Here is an 18,458-nt window from a genome sequence, read left to right as displayed (position 1 = left end):
AAAAATTATCACTTTCACTTAGGGCTATTATATGTGAACCTGTATCTTCCTAAGGATATATTACATGTTGTTTAACAATTAGAGTCTGAAAAATGAGTCCAGGTAAAACAGGGACACATCAGAGTCTCACTGGTGTCTCAGACTGATTCCAGAAGGTCATCCAAAAACAGCAATGATGTATTTATTTACCTGTTAAATATATGGCATTGTGTCATATCACAGCAATAACCTATTTCGTATCAAATGGAACCTGAAGAGATTTTGATGAGGAAAAAAAAAAGATCCTCAGGACATGCAAGCCGGTGTGACCCTAGTGGCATCCATTCTTTCACTGAATTCATGGGGACTGGAACTAGCTGCAGAGCTGGGAAGGAAAGATAGAAGGGTAATTATAAAACATCTTTGAGCAATATTGTTGGAATTATGCTTCCAGTCTGAGTCTGGTGTGAACTCTCATGAGGTTTCCCAAAGAAAGTGGGAAATAATTTCTTTTCCACTCCTACTGAAATAGCTTCAGCACTTTTGCACTTGGCTCTTGCTGCAATGTCCTGAGTTTCTCTCTGTTCTTATCTGATTCTTAGAGACATTAAAAACCTAACAATGCCAAGTGCTTGAAAGATGTCTTCACAAGACAGATTCTGGCACATAACATTGTCAAGGCTGTCTGGTCTCTCACCCATTTCTATGAAGTGAATGAAATATTGACATGCAAAGATATTAATCCAAGAAGGATTTTTCCACTTTTAGGTTAAAAGAACCTTACAATCAAACCCTGCTGTATGTCAATATCACACAGGCAGCTGTCATTACAACCAGCTCTGTCCAGCTTTATTACTGTGATCAGAGCTTGATATGAAACCTGAAGCTTTTTGCCATACCTCTCAAGAAAACAAAAGGGAAAAAAAAAAAAAAACAGCCAGAAAAACTGACTTAGGTTTCCTACAGATACAACTGCAGAATAATGCTACTCAGCAAGTTTCTAATGGACCTTATGTGTAATTAATTAGTTCTCTCTGAGGCAAAACAAGTCTTCAGACTGTAACAGTAACATTGCTGACTAGAGGAAGAGTTGGGTTTTTGGGGGGCTTTTTTCAAGACAGTAGAAGTAGAAAACCATAGGGATTGTTTCTATGGAGTGCCATCACCTTGCTGTACATGGAACTACAACATACAATTCTTTCCTGTACAGAGAAGTCCCAACTTAAACGTAACATTTTTTCCTCTGAGAGCCCTATTAGAAGGCAGTTTCCACCAAGTCATCAGACCTCTCCTCAACATTCTCTTCCTGGCCCTGGCCAAACTGGCTCCCCAGGTCTGCAGGAGGAGAATATGTGACAGCAAGGATCCCAGCAACCCTGGGGGAGTGCGACATGTGCAATCCCTCCTCCACCCCCATTTCTGGGTAGAGCCAGTTCCCTGGGCACTCAGTGTCCTCCACCCATCCCTTAGCAATCTCTTTCCCAACCATCACACCACATCCTTTCAGTTTGCATCAGTTCTCCACGTGACTTAATTCTTGTTCTTGTGTTTCCTGTTTCTTTGGTCCCTCCCCAGTTGGTGAAGACTTGACACTGGTTAGGGCTGGGCATTAGTCCTAAAAGGAAAAGGACAAAATAACCATGATCTTGTTGCTCCAGTGGTTACAGATGCTCTTCTAACTTCCAGCCTAAATATTTATGTATCAGCTTGCAGCCCTGTGACTTCCTTCCACAGCACGCTTTGCTGGTGTAAAAAACTGGCTGGATGGCCGGGCCCAAAGAGTTGTGGTGAACGGAGTTAAATCAGTTGGCGGCCAGTCACGAGTGGTGTCCCCCAGGGCTCGGTTTTGGGGCCACTCCTGTTTAACATCTTTATTGATGACCTAGACGAGGGGATCGAGTGCACCCTCAGTAAGTTTGCAGATGACACCAAGTTGGGTGGGAGTGTTGATCTACTCGAGGGTAGGGAGGCTCTGCAGAGAGATCTGGACAGGCTGGAGCGATGGGCTAAGGCCAACTCTATGAGCTTCAATAAGGCCAAATGCCGGGTTCTTCACTTTGGCCACAACAACCCCCAGCAGCGCTACAGGCTTGGGGAGGAGTGGCTGGAGAGCTGCCAGTCAGAGAGGGACCTGGGGGTGTTGATTGACAGCCGGCTGAACATGAGCCAGCAGTGCCCAGGTGGCCAAGAAGGCCAATGGCATCCTGGCTTGTATCAGAAATAGCGTGGCCAGCAGGGACAGGGAAGTGATCTTACCCCTGTACTCGGCACTGGTGAGGCTGCACCTCGATTACTGTGTTCAGTTTTGGGCCCCTCACTACAAAAAGGACATTGAATTACTCAAGCGTGTCCAGAGAAGGGCAACGAAGCTGGTGAAGGGTCTGGAGCACATGTCGTACGAGGAACGGCTGAGGGAACTGGGGTTGTTTAGTCTGAAGAAGAGGAGGCTGAGGGGAGACCTCATCGCCCTCTACAACTACCTGAAAGGAGGTTGCAGAGAGCTGGGGATGAGTCTCTTTAACCAAGTAACAAGCGATAGGACAAGAGGGAATGGCCTCAAGTTGCACCAGGGAAGGTTTAGACTAGATATTAGGAAGTATTTCTTTACAGAACGGGCTGTTAGGCGTTGGAATGGGCTGCCCAGGGCAGTGGTGGAGTCCCCATCTCTGGAGGTGTTCAAGAGGCGGGTTGACATAGCACTTAGGGATATGGTGTAGTTGGGATCTGTCAGTGCTAGGTTAACAGTTGGACTGGATGATCTTCAAGGTCCCTTCCAACCTAGATGATTCTGTGATTCTGTGATTCTGTGATTCCAGACTTAGGTAAGACTGAGTAGTTCCCAATTATGTTTATTCTCTATTCTCTTAACCCACAAAATATATTTATAAACTTCACATCCATTCTCAACCTTCATCAGTAAGACTAAATCAATTTTTTTGAGTCTGCCCTCCTAAAGCAGGCTTCTTCTTCCCCCATTCTCTGCACCTGTTCCAGCTGGAATCTTTTTTGTGTTTTTTAACACAGACAGATAAAATTGTGTAAGAATTCAGCTAAGGTCATATTGCTACCACACAGAAAAATTCTTCTTTTGTTTAATGCCTCTGCTAGCAATACTTCGCCTGAGATTTATATTTACTTTTTTCCCAGCTGTGCCACATCCTTGGCTTAGTCAGAAACCTTTGTCTTTCCCTGCTTTCAACTGCAGCTTCCTGCTTCACATAAAATTTAAGAGAAGCTATGGCAATGAATTTAATGTGTTTAATAACTTCTTGTTTCACTTAATTTAGTCACAATGAAGATTAAATGTTATTTATAGTGCTATTTTGCTTGTTTAGATTAGAAGAATTTCTTATTCTTGAAATTCCAATAACTCAAAAATTATGCCAACAACCATAAACCAAACACAGGGTGAAGAGCAGGCATCTGTGCCAGGGTCTGGGGCTGCAGTTCCAGAGGCTTCAGCTTTGCTACTGTCAGCTTCAAAGCCTGACTACAGTTTCAAAGACGTCATCATCTCACTGCAAAAATTAAGGCTATTTTAAGAGGTTCCCCAGCTGTTTATAGGGATTCAGATCTTAGCACAGTCAATTCAAGAGGTGGGAGCACATGTCTGAGAGCATCTTTGGACTCCTCGTATGTGCATTGGACTATCTCTCAGTGCAGGTTCAGCACCGTGTAGAGCCTGAGAGTTATCATGGAAATTAGCAATGACTTGAGCACAGAAAGCCACAGTCACGCAAACCTAACTCTGCCATGATAGTTGAAATATGAGGTTCTTTGTTTTTTCCTATTCCTTGAAAAGGTCATGGCAAAATGACTGATTTACAGATAGATAATCTTTCTCCAGCTGTTGCTGAAGTCCTGTCTCCTCCTATGCTTGATACGGCCAGTTAAGCCAGCATCATGGCTGTGAAGCATCAGTAGAGCAGCAAAACCAGGGATCAAGGCTTTTCATAGATATGAGGCCAGATAGATTATCTGATTTCCTTTATAATAGAGTCAATAAAAGTCCTCAAATCTATATATCTCACAGCTGAAGTAGCTTTATCAGTGTTATTTAAGTCTTCCAGAAAATGCATTATTTCCTCTATTGCTTTACTGGCTCACTTTGCTGATCACTGGAGTGTGCGCACATTATGAAACTGGTCTTCCAGGCCATGGTCTCAACTCTGTTTTTACTTTAATTCAAATATTTGCCATTGGATAAAACAACAGAGCCCTGGGAGCATGGTCTGCAATCCCAGTTCTGCCCTTGGTCCAGGCACAGCCCACAGTGCAGGACTAGAGTCCTGACTCCACCTCTCACTTCCCAGGTAAGTGTTTTTACCACTAGCCAGTCATGCAAAAGGTAGATGACAGCATGTCAGGTGATGACAGTTGCTTTCCTGACCAGATTCAGTACTAGAATTTGAATATCAGGACAGTGCTAAGCAAGAAATGAACTCCTGAGTGAGAAATAGACTGAAGACTAGACATGAGTGGCTAAATGTAAGTGTTCAGGCTGTCTGGGTTGGTGTCTAACAAATCTACGTGCCTATGGGGTTGTCAGGTAAAAAGTAGCTAGATTGGATCACTGCTTGGCCTGTTCCAGAATATTTCTGCCTTTTATCACTCTACTGCAAGGGTTAATGTGAAACGGGCTGTAATGAGCTGGCCAGCTCCTGACATGAACAGAATCTGATTGATTATATGCATAGTACACTAACTCTCTGCAGATGATAATGGCCATCCATGTATCATGCATTCAGCAATCACCAACATCTTTAATACAGATGTAAACCTTTGTATTGATGCCAGTTAAGCTACAATGAAGAGAGAAAGAATGTCAGAGAACATTCATTTTATTTCAAAGGGTCACTCCCAGCAGTGCAGCATGCCATTTTGTGCTGCCATTGTTTCTCAGAAACGTAATTCCTGGGAATGTACTGTTCCTAGTTTCAGAAGTAGGGACACAATTAAACTGAGAATTACTGCAAACATATAAAATCCATTGCAGCACAGTTATCATCCTTTATGTAATAGTCCTGTGAATTTGTGACATGACACCAAAGTGGAGATGGCAACCACTGTGTCCCACTGGATCAGTTGTGATGAGTTAGTCATGAGTTTCAGTAGGTTTTTCTCATCTTCACCTCACAAAATTCATTTTAAGGTATAACACCCTGGAGTTTTCAGAGGTTCTGAATAACCTCAGATCCTCCTGAAATCAGTGGGAGACACAGGTGGCTATCACAAAAGGAATCTGCAGAAGAATAACTGAAGAAGAAATTTGGGCAGGGAATGGAAAAGAGTTTTAAGAGGTATGGGTGGAAAAGAAGATAATGTGCAAAGGCAACAAGAAATGTTCTACAGCGAGAGAAAGGAAAGAATGGTGAGATACCTGCATTTCCTAGTTCTCAGTATGATACCACATAAAACCACACATGACAGACTAGAAGGGTAGGGGAAAGGACAGCAGAGATACATGGGATAGTCATAACAGAGACATCTGAAATTGTCAGGATAAGTAGGTTCAGTGGAAAAGAGAGAGGGGAGACAGATAATAGATTCAAAGGATATGTTTCTTTGCAATATAAGCTGAAATCACTACTCCCAAGTGCAAGCTCTGTATCATATTGATAAATCCTAACGTTATGTTGAGCACAGCCTACTGCTAGAGATGGCCTGCCCAGACTCTGCCCTTGCTTGGTGTCGACCTATTTTACTCTATGCTCAGTTTTTTTCTCCCTTGTGCCAATAAGCATTCAGGTAGCAACGCACCAAAGAGCTCACCTAGCTGAAAAGTAGGAAGCAAAACACAGCCATTCCTTGCCCGCATTGGTTTCCTGATCTAATTCAGTAGGAGTCATTGCAAATGGTTCTGTCAGCATAACACAGGAGTCAGCAGACAGAGACTGGCACAAAGTACAAGCGTTCATGGAATGGGGCACGGACACATGCAATGAATTACCCCCTTAACTTGACATTTGCTATTTCTGCTTCATATCTGAAAGAGGTCTTGTATGCCTGAAAGCTTGTCTGTGTTATTTTATCAGTTAGTCTAATAAAAACAAATAACAGAGAAGGTTCAGAATTAAGATTTGGAGCAAAACCAGCTCTATTTTGTAACAAAAATAGTTTCTTCCTTAAATAATTAGTTTCACAAAGTTACCTCTGCTTTGTCTGCGTGGTTCTGTACATTATAAGCCAAGTTTTGCAGCAGTTAGAATTAAATCACAGAAATGGGATTGGTCAGAAAACAAATGACAGAGTAGCTTAAAGGTCAAAGCCCCAAAGAGCTAAGTATTCTTTGAGGAACATTTCCATCCCCTGATGTAGATGGGTGTAACACTCAGGCTTGAAGTCATTGGTAGGAGTGGCTGATTGCATCAGGTGCATGAATATGGTCCACAAGAGGCTTAAGTATCCCATAACATCAAACTAAATAAATGGGAGGTCTGCTTTCTCTGTCACTCTCTGCCTGGTACTTCTTGCTTACCTCCTCTCCCTCTCTGCGCTTTACCAAATCTGTAAGTCACCTACCTTTCATGTCAAAATGTCCAACAGGGCTGCTTATCCTTCCAATACAAGCTCACACCATCTGATGTGCCATCTCAAATAACATGAAAGATATTTAGCAGATCTGCATTTCCTACACTGTATTTAGTCAACATCTTCACAGGGGTCATTTAACACCAGGACAAGTGAGATGTTCTCAGGTGTCTGAATTATATGAAGGAGGAGAAACATTTGCACCGTTATTTTTATACATCTTTCATTCTGATAGATCTATGTATTCTGACAATTAACAGTCATGTATCCAGAAGACAATGTGGCTACCAATTCAGTTTGTTCAGCAGTTCTTGCTGTATTAAGACACTAAGAAAAAAGAGAACTGAAAAAAATTCCACGTGCTGGAAAAGAACAGCCCAGGAGTCCAGGAATACAAAGGAATTCAGGTTCACTTAACATATAAGCAATGCACCTCAGTTTATATTATGAATTAATCTCACTTCTCATAAAGTAAAAAGGATGCAAACCTAACAAGAAATGTCAAAGCTTCCACAGGTGCAAGTCAGGAGCATAATTTAATTGGTAAAACACAATTAAGAAAGTCAAGATTAATTAAGCACAATGAAGCAAGTCAGGAGCTCAATTTAATTGGTAAAACACAATTAAGAAAGACAAGAGCTTTAAAGACTTACTGGACTTCTCTATTTGTATAGCTAAATCCTGTGTCTGTAAATACCTTGCAAAAACTATTCAACCTCAAAACTTCACATGTACAAATCAGAATTAAGTAGCCCTTCTGTCCTGAAGATGTTGTTTCAGAAGACTAAGCTTCAGCATTTCAACAGCTCAGCTAAAGCATTTAAAGAGAGCAGCCCTGCAGAGAAAGACTTGGGGTTATTAGTGGATGGAAAACTAAATATGACCCACCAATGTGCACTAACAGTCCAGAAACCCAACTGTATCCTGAGCTGCATCAAGAGAAGTGTGGCCAGCAGGTCAAGGGAGGTGATTCTCCCCCTCTACTCCACTCTCATGAGACCCCACTTGGAGTACTTTGTCCAGATCTGAGGTCCCCAACATAAGAAGGACATGAACCTGTTGGAGTAGGTCCAGAGGAGGCCATGTAGATGATCAGGGGGCTGGAGCACCTCCCCTATGAGGACAGGCTGAGAGAGTTGGGGTTGTTCAGCCTGGAGAAGAGAAGTCTCCGGGGAGACCTTATAGCAGCCTTCCAGTACTTAAAGGGGGCTACAAGAAAGATGGGGAGGGACCCTTTATCAGGGAAGGAAGTGATAGGATGAGGGGTAACAGTTTTGAACTGAAAGAGGGTAGATTTAGATTAGATGTAAGGAAGAAATTCCTTGCTGTGAGGGTGGTGAGACACTGGAACAGGTTGTCCAGAGAAACTGTGGCTGCCCCCTCCCTGGAAGTGTTCAAGGCCAGGTTGGATGGGGCTTTGAGCAACCTGGTCTAGTGGAAAGTGTCCCTGCCCATGGCAGGGGGGTTGGAACTAGACAATCTTTAAGGTCCCTTCCAACCCAAACTGTTCTATGATTCTATGATTTAATGAGAGTAAATTAATTTGTCTGATGACTTCTAGAGCAGATTACTGAAAATAAGATCAGTTGCTCCTTTTTTTTTTTAAATCTACTATGGGAATTTCCGACCTCTGTGTTTCCTCCCCAGGAAATTATCCCATTCAAACCTGGAATTCTGGCATCGCTTCAGTTGCCTGTAGCTCTGTCCAGACTCTCATTCCTTCCACTCAGTTGAAGATAGATACAGCCTTCCTACAGCCACAAAGTTACCCATAAATCAGCTGAACACAGTCATTGCGAACACATATAGCATTCCTATATATAAGAAATAGTGTTGGTGAACTTCCCTTTTTCTCCCACTCCAGAATTAATCACCCAGAAACCGATGACAATATTGCCCCTGATGATGATGGCAGTTCAGTGTGGTTACCAAACCCAGATTCATCTGGTCAGATGCAGGCATCTATATGGAAACTTGTCCAAGGTAGGTTTTGTACACAATGGAGAAAAATTAGTATTTCTTGGGCAAAATCTATCTTGTAGAATAACCATCTAAAATAGGGAATGATTCGTGTGACCTTAGTTGTCTACTTCTTTTGACCTTGAGTGACTAGTTGAGATGCATAAATCTAGAACATCCTAAAAATAAGACGTAGACACCTTCAGGGCTTGGGATCACAGCCAGTGTCAGATTTCCTTGAAGCTCACATTTATTTTTCAGTGTCAATCCTGTCCTCCCCAAAACAATGGGTAACAGAACCCACACTGAGGTCCCTAACATTACAGTGAGGTGGAAGCTCGTTCCTCTGCTCTACCATATCTCAGAGCATCAGTGGAGAGCTCCCTTGCCTACTGCAGAATTTGTTGAGCATCTCTGGTGGATCATTTTCAGCACTGCATGCTAAAACTGCAAGCCCAAATACAGCCTCTGAGCACCAGTATGATATCCTACTGTAACAGCTGTCCTCACCACCACAACTTTCTTGGCTAAACAGAAGGAAGAAAATGCCCACAATCAAAAGAGACCTTAGGTAGAATTCAGACACTAACATCCAAAATTGCAGCACGTAGTGCCTCTTGTCAGTCCCAAATATGCTTACATCTCCCCTGAAGCCACATGCCTAAACTCCACAGTTCCCCCCGCCCTTCAAACTTCATTTCTGGACAACCACTGGGGAAACACCCCAGGATGAACTGCCTGAGCAGCAGAACACCTACCTGAGGCCTGAACATTGTTTAGATCCACAAACCAAGCACTCTCTGACAATCTCTCCTGAGACACTCAATGCAGCAAGTGCTCTCAAAAACACTCAAAATGCAGCAGCAGCTGCCATCCTTTTTCAAAACAGCTCGGTTTAACCAAGATCGTTTCCGCTCCTTCTCTTGCTGCTGGCTATGGAGACCTACCCTCCCTTTCACCAGCTCTGGCATTCATTTGACCCCTCAGAAAGTGAATTTAGCTCACTAAACTGGCAGAAATCTAACCCAACAAAACAAAACAAATCAAGAAAAAGTGAATAGTTTTCACCACTTTAGTGAGCTAATGGATCAGACACATCCCAGAGATGACAGAAGGGAGACAAATGGAGTATGTGCCCAGGAATGGGCCTGCCCCTTTCACCAGCAGCAAGTTCGTGAGCTGACTCAGATGCCTCATGAAACCTCACCCACAGGAGAGAAGAAAGCCTGTTGGAGAGGCCAGACACACTAAAGAGGACTAGGAGAGATAGAGTGAGCTCTTTCCAGTCCAGCCATAGTGCTGGAGGGCCCAAGGTGCTAGAAAAGCAGGGCTAGGTAAGACTAAGTCTTCTTAGAAGAGTGCCGTGACTCCATCTGGCTTCAAGTTTGGTCACTCATCAGCTCAGAAATGGAAGGAAAGGCAGGAAAGGCAAGGGAGGTTGTCAAAACCTATCAGTTCCTGGAGAAGGGGTACTGCTGGTCTAGTTGTGTCTTTGAAAGGAGAATGCTACAGTTGGCTGTGAGCACAAAAAATGATGTGTCCTATAATAAGAAAATTAAGGAACAATCACATGAAAGTTTACCACAGTGACTGAGGACATTAAGGACTGAGCTGAAAGAAAAGCCGATCTAATACAGTAAAACTGGATAACTTGCAACATTTTCTGGTCAGTATATACAATTGAGAAACATCAGAGAGTGAGAAGTCTGGGTTGACAAAGCTAGTAAATAATTTGTCAAAGAGAAGAACCTGCCCCGTGTTATATCTATGTATGGATATAATTGACCACATTTCATCTTAGGAGAAAAGAAAAGTTGTGGCCAACTTCAAAGGGAACTGAACAAAAGTATCTCTAATGATTAATGAATTAGCATCGTTGAGTAAACGAGCTATTCTGAATGCTTGCCCAGAGGCAGTCATGGGAAAGTTTCCAGAACTATTGTCATTTTTCCTGGAACTCATTGACTTTAAGGACTCCACAGCTGCAAGAATTGTGTGAGCATTTCAAGACTGTCAATTTCACCACTGATTTTCTGAAAAATTCTTCCTGAACTGATTTTTATTGGTTTCAGCTGGGGAATCCATTGCACCCAGCCAGGAAATGCCACAGGCCTCCTAAGCTACTGCTCTATTCTTCTTGCACTGATGCTATCAGAGACTCAAATTCACTGCAGGAAGAACACTGGGGGCCAAATTTGCCCTCTGATGTATGCACGCAGCTCTCATAGAGCTAATGCAGAATTTTTTCGCCTTTGATGCCTCTTATAAAATGCAGTTTAAAGAAGCCTGGAAGTATTGCATTAGAACAGGGAGTTCACACTATTGGTGGTCCCCATTGTCATTAACACAGTTAGTGGCATTCCAGTGAAAAACACAGAACTCTTTTGTTTGTTTGTTTTATAAGCAGATCTTTCAGGGTGGGATCCGGCTTGCTCAAATCCCGCCAAAGATGGAACTTCAGCATCTAAAACCCACGTACACCAACAGTGATCCACTCTGCCTGCTTTCCAGAACTGCCTAACCTTTTAGGAGCCTGAATTCACCAGGCACTTCCCTTCTCTGCCTGAAAACTCCCCAGGCAACTAATTTACAAGTTCGGCAGAGCCAACTGAACGCACTCCCAAAAGGAGTTAGAGAGGGTGTCTCACTCCTCTTCCCTCCTCTCTTACTCCCAGACATACAATGCCATCCTTTCTGTCGTGCTAGCTGTGATGCTCATGGGACCCTACCTGTGGCAATTTAACTCACTACACAGCAAAAAACCATACACCTCTTTGCTGGGTGTTTTCTGCCACTTTAGTGAGTTGAATCAGCCCACAGCTCCAGCCCACAGCCAGCCCAAGGTTGCAGCACACAGACAGGGAGTGGGAGTGGGACCACTTTGGTAGCGTTTTTGTCTCATGAAATTGGTTGATCAATTGACAGTTTGTGTTCAGAAGCTCCATTTCTGGGGAGAGAGAAGCTCGCTCCAGCTGAGACATCTGCTGCAACCTGTAAGCAGAAAACTATGCAGGATCTACCTCTAGCCACAGCAAAATCTGAAAAACGCCAAGGCTACAGCTAATGTCAATCACTGACTCTTGGAAAACCTACATCAGGCCACTTAGTTCAGTTGGCTTGGCTTTTTCTTTGATATAAAGTTTAGATTTTTTTGCTATGAAGTTTAATGAAGAAAGCCAAATTAGAGTAAATACATATAAACATAATTTCACATTGAAGGAAATGTAAGCGAAGACATGTAACTTGGAGCAGAACTGAAAACCACGCCCATCAGCTGTACTCAGCTCACCTCCGCCTTCCCCTGTGAGCACACACCCTGGGTGTGCTGCTCTGCAGAAGTGCCTTGGTCCTGTGTCCAGACTCCCATTTTCTGTAGAGCCAGGAAGCTTTGATCACAGCTCCATCCTGAATGCATTCTTGTGTGCTGGAGCAGCCATGTGAGGGCCCTTGATGGGGCTGAGTGCTGAGAGCAGCAACAGAAACTCATTTAGTTTGATGTGACAAAACTGCTCCTCAGACAAATGCTCCGTGGTGGTCCCATGTAGGAACATGTGAAGAAGGCCTTGCTGAAGTAGTAATACTGAAGTAATTTCATGCCTCCACCCACTTCAGGCCTCTCATTAATACAGACCCTGGAAATTTGTCATCCTCAACTGGTATAAATGGAAGCAGCTTCTCTGACTTCAGTGAAGCCATGTTAATTTACCTTTCAAATTTGCTGAAGAACTGGTCTTCATGGTCCCACAGTAAACTAGCTTAAGGAGCTTTAGTCTGAGACCTATTTATAAATAAAAGCTTGTTCTTCAGAGGTTCAACCTTCCTCAAGTCACAACGCTCGCTTTTTTCTAGTCTGTGATTAAAGAATAGACCTACGGACTATCTGTATTTATAAATATCTAAATATTTAAACTTTCTTGTTCCCCAAAATTAGAGACCAAGTTCTGTAGGAGATATCCTATAAAAGTAATTTTTCCCGGATCTACAACTAGGCTTCAGGCTTGAATACCTACAAATCTGATATCCATAAATTACAAAGAAGCAACATTAACACCTAAAGCAAGGAAATCAATGTGTGAAATTTTACATTACTTTCTGAAGCACGATGACTTTGCACACATGAATTCAAGTTCTTATGAGCTCATTTGTTAAACAAACAGCTCCATCACTTGCATAACTGCCATCAGTAACCTCTCCTTCATTGACACATATAAACACATCTCACCCTTGTCAGTCTACTAAACCACTGGCTGCGTTTCTGTGCAGATCCAGCAAGTTTTCAAGGACAGAGAGGGTCTAGATCCCCATGGCCACCACTGGTACAGAAGAGAAGGTATGGCAGACTTCTCTGCTGTCAAAAGAGACTGGCAGTGAAACCACCAGGAGTCTTGAACAGAAAGACTCATAGATGAGTTTAGACCTGATTTAGGTGGTATGAAGGATCATCTCTAGGAGCACTCAGAATGCAACGAAAAAGTTAGAAAGAGCTTGATATGACATGTAGGCTGAGACTGCAAACAGCTTTGCCTCTTCAGAAGAAGGGGCCAATATAGCCCTATATCTTATTTGCAAATCTGGTATTTGAACAATCACCTGAAATTCTGAAATTGATGCAGAACTTTAAACCTGTTAAACTGTTTAAGACTGATGAGATACATTAGGTGGGGCCAGTTCTCTAGTAACTGGATATTAACTGAAATATATTGAAACACTGTTTAACAGCTATTTAATGAAGTACAATCACAATGAGGTTTGCCATTTTTCTGAGGCCAGTGGAAAAAATGAGAACATTAGGGAATTTCATTGCCTGCCTAGAATGCGACATTTCACGCTGAAGCAGGATGGAAATCACGCAGATCACTGCCAAGCTTGCGGGTTTGTTCTTATAAGATCTCTCAGGCTCAAACTAATTTTAGAAGGAAGAAAAACCCTGCTTCAAACTACTCTGCAGTACAAAACTTCCAGTGAGAAACTTCTACTCTCTTCTTTTATATTTCATATACACTTTCAAGTTCCTCACTACTACACCATCACGTTCTATAAGCATCAGCACACTGTGAAAGAGACTGGGAACAAACCACAAAAACAAACAAACAAACAAAAAAAAAAAAAAACCAAAAAAGAAAAAAGACCCCAGTTTTACAAAATAAAGCTGAATTATTTTTTTCCTGTGAGCTGATTAACATTTAAAAAAACTACCATTTTATTTTACTTTAGTGAAAATGTTTGCCAGAACTGCAAAATTTTGGACAGAAACTTGATTGTTAATTTTGTCCTTCAAATTTCTGGTGAGAAATACTTTCAAAGTCAAACAGTTTTTGGCTTGTGTTTTGACCTCTTCTGCATGCTTTCTCCCCAGTGGCCTACCATTCCAATATCCTCCCTCACGTCCTAAGATTCCTAGTAACAACTAATATCTTTGGACGCTAGCTTGCTAACATAATGAGCAGTTTTAAACCAGAACTGGTGGAGACTAGAATTTGAAATTCTCAAGGAAGGGTTAAACAAGGGCAGCCTGCAGGAGGGGCTTAAAATCATAAAAAATAGTTACACTAAGGTTATAGAAGGCCAAAGGAGGATGGTGGTCAATGAAGTGTATCTTTTCCATTAACAAAGTAAGGGAAAAAAGAGCATTGATCCCAAAGTCTTAACCAAAAATCAGAATGATGATTTCATTGACATGGCAGAATTAGTTCAACAACATATAGAATTGGCATATTTATAGGAGGTTACAGTTCATTCAAGCAGGAGGGACAGAAAAAGTCTTACATATTACACACATATACACTTTCTCTGGGGTCCAAACAAAGACGTGCTGCTTTAAGGTCTTTGGACAATGTTAGAAGGGGTAGAGGACATTTGGAGATGTCTTGGATTAGAGCACAGCATAATGTCACATTGGGAAATCCACATGGCAAAGCTTGTGATGATCATAATCAAAATGACCTCAACTGTATAATTTGGTGTTTGGTAAAACTGTCAAGATTTTAATTTCCCAAACTTTAGTTGAAAAAGAAATATTGCAAGGCCTGTGTCATCCAAGTTGGTCAAATACTCAAATACTTTTACAGTCAGTGAAGAGAGGTAAGTACTTGACATGAGTTATTAATCCTAGGCTGATTTCATAGAATGGAGTCAATCACTCCTGGATGTGCCCCTAAGTAATCACTGACTGGACGACTGGCCTGGGTACATAATGTCTAGATGTCTATCATATGTGAGCCAACTTCTCCCCAGAAAGTTCTTGGAATGTGTCCATCCTGGGGCGAAAAGGAGAGGACTTGTCTGGACTCCACTCCAAGGAGCAAGGAGGGACGGGGTAAGAAAGGTGGGAGTGTAATTGTGACTGTGGATTCTTTACAAGAGAAAGAGACAAAGAGCAAAGAGGATGATGGACTTCAGGGAAACAGCCATCAAGAAATGCCGTTTTAACAGGTTAGAAGGAAAAAAGAGTCCAAGAGAACTGGCAGTTCTTCAAAGAAGCGACGACAAGGGCACTGTCAAAAAGCAGTAATTCTTCCAGTCCATGTCTCATTGTCAGATGGTAGTACAGCACCTCACAAAAGATGTGAGCCTCCTGTGGGGAGTCTGGAGAAGATGTCTAGAAATATGAGGAAAAATAGAAATTATTGGAGGCCCTCAAGCTATTTAGGTCTAGAAAAAAACAGACTGATTTGCAAAATGACGACAGTACTTTAAAGATAAGGCAGTGTAAAGTGAACAGGATTGACTGGTTAACATGAACATGGTTCATTTTGAATTGGCCAATAATGCTCTGAACTCACAGCAAAAGAGCCTTAGTTTAGACATTGGAGACTTCTTTCTCTGGCAAGACTAGTGAGGTGGTGCAGTCAAAATTCAACAGTCCCACTCTATTAAAGAGTTTTAAGAACAACTTTCATCAGTGCCTGCAATAAATGTTGTAGATAATTACCTTAGAGTAAGTGGTGGAGCAGATGAGCTCTCACGGTCATTTCCTATAGTAGACTATTACTCCAGGACTCAGGAAGCTAATTTTAGCCTAGAGATGCTAATTCCTCTTGACTCTCTCCATAGTCAGTAGAGAACAGCTTCTTTTGATGTAGATTCAGAACAGGACTAACCTTGCTGGTCTAACTAACATGAATAGCTCTAATAGTTCCCCAAAGCTGAGTACATCCATCCTGATCGTCTCCCTCCACTACTGCCACAAATAGCTTTGTGCTCCTTCCAATCCACTCATGATCTCCCCTTCCTGATCTCTTTAAATGCTAGACCTCAGCCTGTGAATCCCATACAGATTCACATTCCTTCTCACTGTTATCCCTACCTCTTATTTCCTACTTTTGAACCAGCACAACTTATCGAGAGTTTTTACAAAACATCTCAGACTGCCAGGGGTGGGTATGAGGAATGCCATGGTCTTAATTACAGCCAGGTCCATTATTCAGGAAGTGCAATTACAGTATCACAAGTGTCCTTCACCTCCAATCTCTTTAGTCAATGATAACTGACTGGCAGATACCGGTGCTCTCCATAATATTCCCTCAGGTTTGAAAAGTAGCCACAAGGCAGCAGTCATTCTTAAATACTTGCACCAGAAAACATGTGGTCTCTTTGCCTTCCAAAAAAATCTCAGAGCCTCTTCTAAATTAACTATAGATTAGTAGGGCACATTGCCCAATAGTAAAAATGAAACAAAAACATAATCCCTGACAGACAGAGGTCAACAATAACAACAGGCCCACAGCCACTCTCAGGTTTCTGCCAGTGATAGACTTCAGCTTTCCCTGTATGGGTTTCTTGCAGGTTCAGTGACCACAGAACATGCCCTTGAGCCACCCACTTTCCTAAGAGTAGGCTGGCTGCAAAGCGTTTTGCCTAGTTCTATCATGTGCTTCACTCCGTAAGCATGTGCAGACTAGCTGACAATGACAGGGATCATTCAGGGTGAGACCAAAGGCACTGCATGAGTCTCAGATGTGCATGTGCAACCCCCATCACTTCTCCTAGAAAGAAGGAAAAAACCCACTGCGACCATCTGGTCATTTCATAAATTGGTTTTACTTGTTAAGAAGCTCTTGGGAACCCCTTGACCAAACAACCCTCAGTTTAGAAATCAAGATTATATCTAAAGCCTCATGAGATAAAGCATAGTACACAGTGATCCAAAGAAACATGCAGGTTTCAAAATTATTAGAAGAGTTAACATGTAAATCAAAAGTACTGCTCAGCCTTTAATATCACAGACTGCTAACTCCAAAGTTTTTCAGCTTAAGGTCCTCTCTATCATTTGCTTCTGTCTTGTAAACTACCATGCTGGGAGTCCCTGGGTGAGTGGCAGCAGATGAAGTGATAAGACAAGGCCACAAACTCCTATTGACACACACGAAATAGCCCCAGTACTGAATCCAGCTAATTTGCCTTTACATTCCCACTAGTCTGCTGGAGAAGAAGAAGAGTTCTGAATATACTAGTGGGGCTGTAACGATATGGAAGGAAGCAAAAAAGATGTCTGAGTGATCAAAGAGGTCCACAGGTCACACGTTCTTCCTTAGGAGATACTAAGCAGTATCAAGCCAAGGCAGACCACTGGACTGAAGTGATGCTGGCAGGAGAGACTTAAGGCTTGGCAGAGGGACTCAGAGAAGAGTGAAAGGAAGAACTGTGAAGGGAGCAGAGTGAATGAGCAGCTACAAACTCAGTCACATAAGAACATAAAACAACCCTAGCACACCATAAGAAAAGGAAAAAAGAGCCTGAAAATGGTAGTGAGAACACATGCATTCCTCTGTGTAAAGAGAATGAAAGACAGGAGTGATGGTTTGCTGCAAGCAATGCAACAGCAGCCAGAGAGAAGGCACTTGCTAAGTGAGAAAATGGAGCAGCACTTGGTGAGGAGAAGGTACAGGCAATGGCCATTTTTATAAATGCCAGAACTAAGGGTCAAATAAGGAAAAGAGGTTAAGATGCAAGAGATTAATGACATGGTCATTTTAACCCCCCAGCTGAAAATGGGACACTGCTCAGGAAAAAAGTAAGGGCAGCAAATAGGTACAAAACATACTAAGAAAAGTAAACAGACCAGCATATGTCATTCAACAGACACACCTAGTTTATTTTTCTGCTCATTGAACTGAACTCATTTAAACAAGTTAAAATTATGATAAATACTAAGACCCATTTTGCCTAAGAAAACTAACAATGTATTAACATAAGCCATGCCAAAAGAATACTGAATGCTCCATAGGAATGCTATTGAATAAGAATGAATAAGAAATACTGAATGCTCAGAGATTATTATCTTGATGATGCCTCTATTATTCATGTCATGACCAGAGCTGAACATTCCTATAGAGCAGCCCTGCATACCTCCCAGCAAACTTCTGTTTTTTTCCTATTCCAAATTGTGAATTTTTGTCTCAGTGTTTTAAAAATTTTATCTGTGAAGGGCAGATGATACATCTTGCTGAGGTATATGATCAGTCATTCACTCTTCTGTAAAATATTCATCATATATATGTTTTTATAATAAAATTGTTTTGGAGCATTTTCAGGTGCTGGTATACAGTTTTCCACACATAAATTTTGGATACAAGTAGCAGCAAAATCAAACATTGTGCAGTGCCCAGCACTGCAATAAAGAATGCCTGCTTTCTAAAACTCCAAAATGAGTCTCAGAGTTCCTCTGCTGGCTTTTACGGTAACATTTGTACTGGCATTTGCAGTAGTCAATAGTCACCAAACTGCCAACTCTATTGCACCAGCAATGCCACCTGTAATTTAAGATGTGAATGAAAATAATCAAGGGTGTAAAAGTAGCCTTGTCAGTTTGTTTCTGAATGTGAATGCTACAGAGCAAATGACTGCAGTCCCTTTTCTGAGGTGATTTGGACTTGTAATGAACAGATTTCTTATGAATTCTCAGAAAGTATGCAGACAATTGAATGTCAGCCAAAGCTCCAGCACAAAGGTAGGCTGAAGCACAGGAAGAGAAGTGTAATAGTAGCAAT

This window comes from Strix aluco, chromosome 3 (genome assembly GCF_031877795.1).
Source record: "Strix aluco isolate bStrAlu1 chromosome 3, bStrAlu1.hap1, whole genome shotgun sequence".
NCBI lineage: Eukaryota > Metazoa > Chordata > Aves > Strigiformes > Strigidae > Strix > Strix aluco.
Note: the sequence above shows the minus strand (reverse complement) of the source record.